Source organism: Ornithodoros turicata, chromosome 1, assembly GCF_037126465.1.
Source record: "Ornithodoros turicata isolate Travis chromosome 1, ASM3712646v1, whole genome shotgun sequence".
Lineage (NCBI taxonomy): Eukaryota > Metazoa > Arthropoda > Arachnida > Ixodida > Argasidae > Ornithodoros > Ornithodoros turicata.
In genome coordinates, this window is record NC_088201.1 from 191,270,028 (window position 1) to 191,280,987 (window position 10,960).

Consider the following 10,960-nt stretch of genomic DNA (forward strand, 5'->3'; position numbering starts at 1 on the left):
ATTCTAAGTGTGTAGCGCGCGTACGAATATAGTTTATAATTTATAGGGTAATGTTGCCACACCCGTGTGTCATAGGTGCGCATGTTTTGGGGAAGCTTTAACGAAACGTCGCAATTTTTCTGCATTCTTTCCCTAGTGATTTGAAGCGCTGATTCAAATGCACAGTTACAAAACTGATTTGGTATACGTAGATGGGTAGAAATCCAGCGAACCGGTAGAGATGTAGGAAGGGAGTTGCCTCAGGACAGAAGCCGCCGATATTTCGAACAGAGACTGTTCTTCTTCTGCCCAAAAGAGGAACAGTCTCTGTTCGAAATATCGGCGGCTTCTGTCCTGAGGCAACTCCCTTCCTGACTTGGTATACGGTTTCGCGCTATCCCTTTCGTACACATAAGGGCTACTCAAGTTCGAAACAGACTTGTTCTTTTTGCCTAGACAAGGTTTTACTTCCCTTCCTCATGAGAGCTGCAAAGAAGTATGCTTAAGAAAAAGAAAAGGAAAGGACGTTCATCAGATATATGTACCGCTCCAAGAGCTCTGCGACACACACACACACACACACACACACACACAGATTTTGCTGATGCAAGAGGTTTGCTGATTTTGAGTTGCTCAATCCGTCTCTCCCAAGGGTGCGTCAAAGTAGGCGGTATTCCATGTGTGGAAAGAGGAAAACGCGGAAAGACAAACTGCTGTCGCCTCAGCGTGCAGAGTCGCATTGTGGCACAGAAACATCGTTTGGTTTAGTTTCCTGGTCGTTGTCTGCACTGTTTCTGTGATTCATGATTTTAGCAGCAAAATACAGGTGCAGCTCAGCGACCCATGGGAAGAGCAGCAACTTCTCCGCAAGTGAACGCGGGGTCGGCTAGTCCCGAGTTTCATCGCTGTGCGGCGTCGATTTGGCAAAAAACGCGAATAGCCCACCTAAGTCAACATAGCGTCTGACGAAAGGGCGTAAACGGGTAGTCGCCTAGCCTGTTATCGCATATTTGTAGGTGGAACACAAAATGCGTGTAAGAGCTGTATTACAGTAACAGAAGGAATGCACTTTCATGGAATGTTGCTTTCCCACCACTTATAGTGCAGTGGACGTTGAGCACATTGTGTACAACGAAGATAATTGCAACTAAACTTTAGGATTTGCGTTGATCTGTTGTGCCGACTTCCACCAAGTACCAGGTAGAACTTTGCGACCTTTTACGCACAGCATATGCAACAACTACTACCTCCAAAAAGGTGTAACTGGTCCCCATTTTTTCAAAGATTGTACGGTCCCAAATTTTCTTTGACAGGTACATGCTGCAAGACGCCACAGCAGCAGAAGTACTACAGTGGGTATAAGTCAACGTGTCCCCTTATTTTACGCAGAGGTTCGTTTATTACTGGGCAGGAAGGGCTGACCGATTGCCTTTCCGATATAGAAGAATAGAGTAGCGTTTTTATCGTTTCTCCGGCGAAGTTAGTAACACGCCGCTTATGCTGCTAACTAACAGTCAAGATTTCCAACCTCTGCGGGCAGCATCGGATTGTGAGTATTTTTGCTGGTCCCGTCTACTGTGAAAACACTTGTTGTTCCAGTTTCACAGGATACGCGGTCGTTATTTTGGTTAAAACTACCAATTAGAACTGGCTTGTCGGCAGTTTTAAATGGCAGTTTCTTTGAGAAGTTTGGGCTTGTTGGTGCACCATTCATATGGGTAACAGTGCTGAAAGATGAAAGGACGGACACCGAGCCTCATATTTCAACTATTTATGCACAGTCCGCGCCGATCAAACCGACAGAAAAGCCATCGTTACTTTCACTGACCTCTTACATTGTGCTTCGAAGCAAGTCGTGATATTTGGGGGCGGAACATATGTTTATTAAAAGAAAGGAGGAAATGCTTGGCCTGCGCGACGGCGCCTTGCTATCCCCAGCAAAGAAAAAATAAATAAAAATAGAACCAAACATGAAGTGAGCCACAGTTTACACAGAAGGCGACAGGCCCGCAGGAAATGATGACGTGCCTCAGCGGTGCTGTGTGGGGCATAGCAGCGTGGCTAGGGATAAGTCCGAGTTTCTGAGGCGAGTGATGTGTGACCACAGGAGAAGACGGTGTTGGCGGTAACGGCTGCAGTGGAGCAGCACGTGCGGAACAACACAGCACAACGCAACATGACAGGTGGGGCAGATGGGTGATGAAAAGTGGCCGATTATTAAAGAGGAGCAGTACAGTTCGCACCACATTCAGTCGAAGGCTGTAGGGCAAGGACTCCTCGTCCCTGGGGTAGCGGCCTACCAGAGTGTGGGCCATCGTCGGGGCCTTCAAGAACAGAAAAGAGCGCACGATATTGGTTGAAGACTTGAAGCATGTAGTACAGAATAAATAAGTAAAAAAAATATGTTCTGAAAGAGAAAGAAGTTAAGAAAAGTCATCGAGAGCCAGTGGCGGGACAAACCCACACCTCCCCGATTTGATGCCGTGTGGTTCAAACCACTCTAGGACTGCTATCTGTTTTCCTTTTCAAACATTTATTCTCTGTAATGCATAAAAAAGAGAAAACTATACATACATTAACATCACTTTCTCATCAACGTCCGAAGGTATCGTTGATGAAGACACGACACACACTCACTCTCGTGCGTTCTCTCTCACATTTACATCTGTAACACGCTCACGTTCACACATACGCAGACGAACAAACCGAGGCCGGCGGCATTTTAGACAGTAACGTACGCTGCAGAGGCTCAGGCAGCAATTAGGGACTCTAGAATACTCACCAGATGTTCATTTCAAACAACATTAAAGATATAGTTCGCTCCCTTACGATGTTATAAAAACACGCGAAAACGTGTTGGTCGTTGCACTAGACAATGAACAACTTTCTGGACAACACTGACGTTTTTGACGTGTTGAACTAGCACTGCACAAGAAGGACGAACAGGGAAGAGACGACAGACGCGGTGCAATATCACCGAAGCAATGACAACACTGCCCAATGTAACGTGAAACATATCTTAAAAACTGGTCACGTGTGGAACTAACGGGATTTATGCCACAGAGCCATTTCTAGAGATCACAGAGCCGTTTATAGGAAGAGTTTGGTGATTCTTTCACCTTTTGTCGCCTTGTGTGTGCCTATTTTCACACCAGAATCGCCGTTGCGCCGCTCAAAAGGCATTATTCAAGCGAAATCCGTACAGAATCCTCTTATCAGCCATCTGGGGCACGCATTTTGATTCTGTCCGCCACCTGGTCGACAGGTGCATTGTCGCGCTCAATGTAATGATGTCGCCGGCTTATCACCCACAGCAGCTTGTTAGATGGGGGGCTTTGTTGCCAAACTGAAAGAGTTCAAGGACGACGGGCTTTCGAAGAGCGAAGTACGCGCGTGTTTTCCCTCCTTGCATCGTAAACAAAGCTCAGCATCAAAATGGCGTCGACGGCAGGCTGACGACAGGGAATAGAGCGCGGCGGGGGGTAGTTCAGATGTGACGTCTCACGACGGGCTTCGAGTTGTGCTCCTCCCAATGGCCAAACTCTTGCTATGAACGGCTCTGTTATGACATTCCGCTTTTGTAGACATCGTACATAGGCCATACAGGACGTTGAACGTGGACGTTAACAGTGGACTGAGAGAGCACGCAGCCACCTTGAAAGGAACGCCATCTGGCAACCTAGCTGTCCACTGCCACACGTGTGGTTACACTACAATGTATAGCAAAACTATAAGACGCTCTGCGGATCAGTGCACTAGAGAGATAGTGGAAGCTTATGAAATAAGGGAGAGGGAGTCACTTTGTTCGCGCCAGACCTCCGTTGCTTTGTACGATAAGGTCTTGTTCCTTCAGAAGTGGGATGACGGGGGATCCAACCGGTTAAATGATGAAGTAAGCACGTCATACGTAATAACCTTGATCCTATAAACGCCTGCTGTTGTGGTGTCATTAAATATTTGGCTGGACGCTCTAGCACCCTGTCCGTAACTGTTGCGCAGCGCCAGTCCACCGTGTTACACCTGTACCAACTTGCCCGGTACAACACCGTGACGCTGACGTGTGGTCAGATCGCTGCTTTGCTTGTTTCACAGGCTCAAATGCATTGTGCTTGTCTTAATTGTTCATTTCAGAGTCTGCAACTTACGCTAAGATATGCATCGCACAGCAATCCTTTACACATGTGTCGTTAGGGCACGTTGTCTTTTAGCGCTCCGTATGAAACGGTAACATCTTCCTACCTCCTGGCTGACATGTATCAGCATTTTAACTACGTGGTTTGAATTATGGTTCAAATAGAATGCTGTCTAGAAAACCGGATTCAGCAAGAAAAGACTTGCGTTGAGACACATACACACACGCATAAATGGGATGATGATGTGGTACGTTTTGAAGTTGGTGTTGTCCTTCAGAAATAACATATCGTACCTTTCTTGAAGCTATGACCCTGGCGATGAAACTCCCCATTCATCATCTTAAAAATGAAATTGTTGTTTAACTATGACTCAATAGCTGAGCCACAATTCGTACCCGCTTCCGCAGACGTCCCGCTCAAAAGTACACCCGCAACCACCCTGTGATGCGGATAGAACGGCGATGTCCGTAAAAGGGCTCTGCTGATACGCAGTGCGGCTACATTCCCATGTTACTGGCAACCTGCAGCGACAGCGAATTTTCCGAAGTTGATAACCTGCGTGGATGTGTATCCTTATCTCTGCACACATACATTTATCACGTACAAAATGATAGCCCTGAGCTGCTCCGTTCGTAAAACACTGTGGCAAGTAAAAATAAATCTACAAAATTTCACCGGTATTCATGGGAATTGGTTTTCTTCATGCATTACGCCGGACTGTTTTTGATCTCCCGTTCATTTCACGAAATGCGATTTCATTTTAACACTAGGCACATCGCTTGTTCGCTTCGCTTGTTTTTTATTTTATTTATACAAGCTAATGAACTAAATAATGAACTATTTAAGCTAATGAACGAAAGAATAAAGTGTAATATTTCGCTCATGCATATTTCCTTCAACGCATGAGACGGATTCTGTGCAGATTGCTGCGTTGTCGGATCGTTTAATTTGCCGCATCATATAAAAACGATACGAAGCCAATTGCCAATAGTATTAAAGTTCCAGTATTCTTCTACGCCGCAAACCTTAATAATATTTTCCGTGGAACGTCAGCAGTTCTCGTGCTACTTTGTCAAACACTGAACTCATATCGAGAGTCTGGATAGTTGGGGACTGTTAATCGCGATGTAATCAGTTCACACATGAACAAGAACCGAGGCAGAGAGTCTCTCTCTCTCGGTCCTAGTAATACGTACGGTGATTACTTCATGATTGATTAAACAACTTCCCAAATTGTGTTCGTGGCAGACGATCTGCTGTTGCGATCGAGTGTCCATGCCCGCACGACACTTGTAAATTATGCGAGAAAATGATTGGTTATAGTTCCCACGGTATGGGTTGGCGCGCGGAGACTCTGTCTCGCTATGACGTATGTCATTGCGTTCGCGTGACGCTGCGTAGCTAGGGAGGAGCACGCTCGAAAGGGCCCCGCCCACCTTGTGAGGAGTGTTCAAACAGGAATGATGTATAGTTCGCGGCAGCACGGTGTCAACATTGCTCCGTGGTAACAAGGGGGAGGTGAAATGATGTGCTGTACGCACTGAGTAGACTTGTACACGTTACCCGATTACCGTTACCATTACCATGGCGGCTCGGCCAAAATTGTAATAAAGTAGCGGCTAGAAATGTAGCGCGTTACTTTGACCGTTACGTTCGATAATAATAAGTCATGTGACAATTAAACTTCGTGAATATATACATACAATCTTCACCCGCTTTGTGAGATTGGGGCTCGTCGCCTTTGAACAGAAAAGGAACTTTCCTTCATGTAAACACATTTTTTTTCGTCTTTTCTTTCCATCACTATAAACATTTCCGAAAGGCTGAAGCCATGGTGATAGGCCAGGAGACCTAGTTGACATGACAATATCGAAGAGAAAGGACAATCGCGACTACGAACTGAGTGTTAGAGCAACCTCTCTGTAGATTTCTTTCTAAGGCGTTGACACTTGTGGTCTTCAAAATAGAAGCGTTGAGCTGCGCTACATTCTAACTTGGAAATTCCAGGTGGCTCACTACGTGAAGCTTGACCTACTGTACATTCGGTTGCGGTAGGAACACTGATCTCTATGTATAAAGGCTGGATCGCGCATGGGAGAGGGGCTCGAGGGGGAGAGGCGTGCCTTCGGGCCGCCATGTTGGTGGGCCCTAAAGTGCTGTGTGTGCCCATAGAAAACAATGGGAGGCAACAGAGATTGTGAGTATTTATTGCGCTGCAAGCATTGGTCGTTGTTTCTCATCACACAATTTTGTAAGATGCCAGTATACTGATGTATCCTAACAGTGTTTCACAGGTGTCCTGCCGTTCGATTCTTAATTACGTTATGTTTTGCATTCCGAAACTAGACCGTCACTGCAGTGCAGCGCTGGGGATTGTACCACAGCACGTTTCCCAGCCAATATTTCAATAAGAATCGACTTGAGGTTAACAACAATCATGTATATAATATTCCGTACTGCGTTCCGGACAAATATTGTTCCATAAAGAACGGTCCGGGAAAAGATATACTCGCATGGCAGAAAGAGATCGTTCTGTAGAATCACAGCCGTTATTTTCGCCGTGTATGCGTTTAGTATGACTTATATCAAGCATCGCCTTAGAAAGAGTCTTTTAGTAAACGACAGCGGTGCTTTGCCTCGCAAATATGGACACACCGAAGCAGCCCAAATAATTACTTCACGCAATTAGATCACACTCGTTAGGACAGTTAATCAGGTAGTGATGTAAGCTTAATCAATTAAGTTACTTGGAAAGTGGTAACACCTCCTTGAGACACAGGACTTACCTCTTTTTGAAGTACAGCCCTTCTATGTTTGTTTGCTTCTTCCTTTATTTGTTCTCATTATTTGCAGGCGCGGTTGTGCCAAACTGTGTCCTTCTCCAGCACTCACATGCTTTTGTTGAATACAACTGCAGCGTGAGAAAAGCTGCTTGGGGACGGGGTCCTGCTATCCAGTGCTGACTTTGTCATGCTTGTTATGTGGAGCATGTTCCAAAAAATGCAGCTCCACGTATGGTCTTCAAATTGCAACAGGACTATTTGGAGCCTGAAACAGTTCTGATTTTGTCATTTTGGCCCTGGTGTACCCAGTCTGTGAAACGCAAACAAAAAAAGTCTAACACGATATGCTTTTGTAATGAAGATCACTGATGATGAGTAAAGAGAATATACGAGTTCAAGTTGATTCAATATTTTATATCATTCAACATTTTGTGTCAAGTTTATACAACATCAAGTTTATTGAAGTTCAAGATTTATTTCTTGCACTTATGCGTTTCAGGATACAATGAACGTGCAGGGAGGTCGCAAAAGACTACATTTATTGTTTTGTGACCTTGCTACAATGGCAATATATATTTTAGGAATGACAATGGTCAGGTACGCTTTCTCAATTTTAGGTTGGAATGAGCAATGAATAGCAACTCCCCTCCTGATATTTTCTCATATATGCTAAATTTTAAATTTAATGTGATCGAATATGTGATAATATAATAATAATATATAAGAATATAATATGTGATAAATGAATGTGATCAACAGTAGGTGTAAACAACATGAGTAGCCAGAGAAGTGCATTCTCAATAAATAATTTTCTTCTTATAGCGTATATGTGCATGCCTATTAACTGAAACAATTATCACAGTTCATACAAGGTATTATATACTGTGAATGCCTTTAAAAATCTCATGTGACACATATGCCTTTGCTTTCTGGAGGTGCTGTTGTAGTCAAAGTTTGTGGCCATTACGCAGGTTCTGCACCCATTTCTTGAGTATGTCGAGGCAGCTGTGAAGTAACCTGCATTGATGATGATTATTCCAATTTTTATGGTGCATCGACAAAAAAGGAAATAATACATCAGAACATTGGGTTGGGTGCAATCAGTTAAAAATGAATATGTTGTTTAATAAATGCATTGGACAAATGTTAAAACATCAGTTTAAAACATGGTTTACAATCCCTGTATCTTCTAAAAATTAAAAAGATTAAAAACTATTCTAAAAAGAATATGGGGAACTCTTCTAAAGAGAATTATAATCTCTAATTATTATATTGCTGGGTGAAGGAGCCTAAAGTCTAAGGTGTGTTTCTGATGTGAACATGTAAGAAAATATGCAAAACTGAGAGAGGCTAACCACAGTGCGTGCACTGAGGTTGTTCCTTCCTGTAAAGTAGAAACCGTGGATGAGGAACGTGATACTTACCTGTACACCCAGCCGTATCACACTGCACAGATTATTCACTGGGTAGCCCTCATGACGAAACCTGTATTGAGAGACCACTTTTGTCTTAAAAACTGCTACAAATAGCACGACACGCTACAAATTATTACTATCGTAACAAGCTGACGATACAGCTCAGACATAAAGCCGTTATTCAAGTCGCGCCACACCACCGCTACGTAGGATTCTTTGTCACAAATCAAACCAAGGCACAAAACAATACCAATACATGAAAAAAGGTGACAATCGTGGTCTCATTATGACGTAATACCGAACTTGTGCGCGAAGGTAATTCAAAGAAATGAATGCTTCCGCAGAGAACACCGTGTACCATGCTAACAATGCATGCAAAAAAAGCGCTCGAGTGCTTGCACATATATTGATGACAACACTACCTGTGTAGTGTAACATGTTCTTTCAAGCATATTATGCACTCAAACTGTATTTGCCGCCGGGTAAAATGCAAGTGTGCTCGATTGAACGTCGGAAGAGCGATCAAGCAACCTGCATCCAGTGCTCGTTTTGGGCAAAAAAACACTTCATAATGGTCAACTAAACATACAGAATGGACGCCTATTTATTCCTTGATAAAGAGTGACTCACCTGTATAAATTTAGGCCCTGTAACCTTGCCAGTACGGTTGGTACGACCGTAATTGCAAGAAGTTGCCATGATCGCTGCGGCGACTGTTATGGGTACAGTAAGATGGCGGCCGGTTTCTTCACGCTCGTGCTCCCAATCCCCGATCCAGCCTTTTACAACCGAGATCAGTGGGTAGGAAGAGTTGAAGGAGCCTCAGGCACTCAAAATGCACGTGCGGAATCATACGAGGTGCGTTCATGTCAAACCGGGACTTCTCATTTTTCGCTAAAGTAAAATGAACTTACAGGCGAAAAATTAGTTTTATTTTTCAACGTAATCTCCAGCTGCACTAGTGCACTTGTCCCAGCGTTTCACGATGGATTGAATGCCAACAGCGTAGAAATCCTTACAGACGCGTAGCAGCCACGATCGGAGCGCATTCTTGACCTCGTCATCGCAGCTGAAGTGGCGGCCCCAAGGAACGCCTTCAGTGGCCCGAAGAGATGGAAATCGCTGGGGGCGAGGTCTGGACTGTCAGGGGGATGTGGCAGCAACTCCCAGCCAAGTTCCTGTAAGGGGCGTGTCGTGAGATGCGCGGTATGCGGGCGTGCATTCTCCTGTAGGAGGAGGACCCCTTTGGTGATGAGGCCCGGGTTTCCGAAACTGGATGTGTTGATGAATGATAGTGTTCAACATTCCCACAGAAACGTCCGTCTTCCGTCCCTCTTGTTCAGTTGTTCGAGCTAGCTCGAGACATATTATCCGTCGGTCCTTGAGGATGAGGCGCTCCACAAGCTGGATGTTCTCACGAACTCTGACACTGGGCTCTGAGCCGCTCCGGCCGGGATCGCCCTGCACTGATGTACGGCCGTCTCGGAACCGTTTGCGCCACTCAAACGCTTTGCTGCGGCTAAGTGTATCGTTGCCACACTGAGCCTAAAGTCAATTTCAGATGACTTTACGTCTTCATTCGAGAAACTTCATGACAATTCGCTGTTCGATGTGCGCGCTCACCTCGTTGTCGGCCATCTTGTCTAGCACGTGTCTTCTGTTCTGCACAAGCTTTGGACCACTACGTGGCGAACGCGGAGGCCTGTCGCGTGTGAAAATGATGAAAAAGAAGTAGCGGGAGCCATTTGTACACTCAGGAGACACGAAGTCCCGGTTTGACATGAACGCCCCTCGCATAATACTGACCCCCACTCATGGTAGTGGAATGCAAAGCAGATAGAAAGGCTGTGATGGAGCCTGTAGGTTGGTTTCATACGTGAATAATGCTCAGTCGAAAAGTAATCGATTACTCGATAGTCGATTATCCAAAATTGCAATCGGATTACGTGAAAAATTGCCTACGCGGAAAACTAATCTAGTATACTCGTAAAATTACTCGAAAAAATAATTTATCACCAGAAACGTAATTATTCGTGACGCGTTACGTACATGCCTCGACTACTGTGCATGAGAATGAAGATGACAAGCACAACATGACGGTATGTAAAGCGAACGCACTGGATCGGCAATCGAGAGAGGCATGGCTCGATTCCCACGACTATTCGACTTTTTGGACGACTGCCATATTTCGATTTTAGTACCACATGTTAGGCAAAGTTTTGAATACCAAGTTATACTCTATTCACGGACTAGTAACTTTGAACACAAACATCAGCTTCATGTTCTGAAGGTCAGCTGATGTTTTCTGTGCTTATGTCCTAAATCTCATACAGTGGATGAAACAGTGCCAGCACACATCACAAAAATTGAGACACACAGACAACACAAGCGCCATGCACCACCAAACACACCAATTTAGTTATCTGGATTCGAAGCTCGTCGCTTGCGTGAATGCGTCACAAATCACAATCCATAATTGTATGAAGGAGAAAGTCACAAAAAAACATGTGTCTTTTGTGTCTCGTGCTCATTTATCACTTATTGACTTCCACGAAGTCAAACGCCATTTGTAAACTTGGTAAATCAGTATCGGTTCCAAAGAAAAAAATCCTTCAATCTTCAATACTTTAATCGGTTGTTTTTGGGAAAA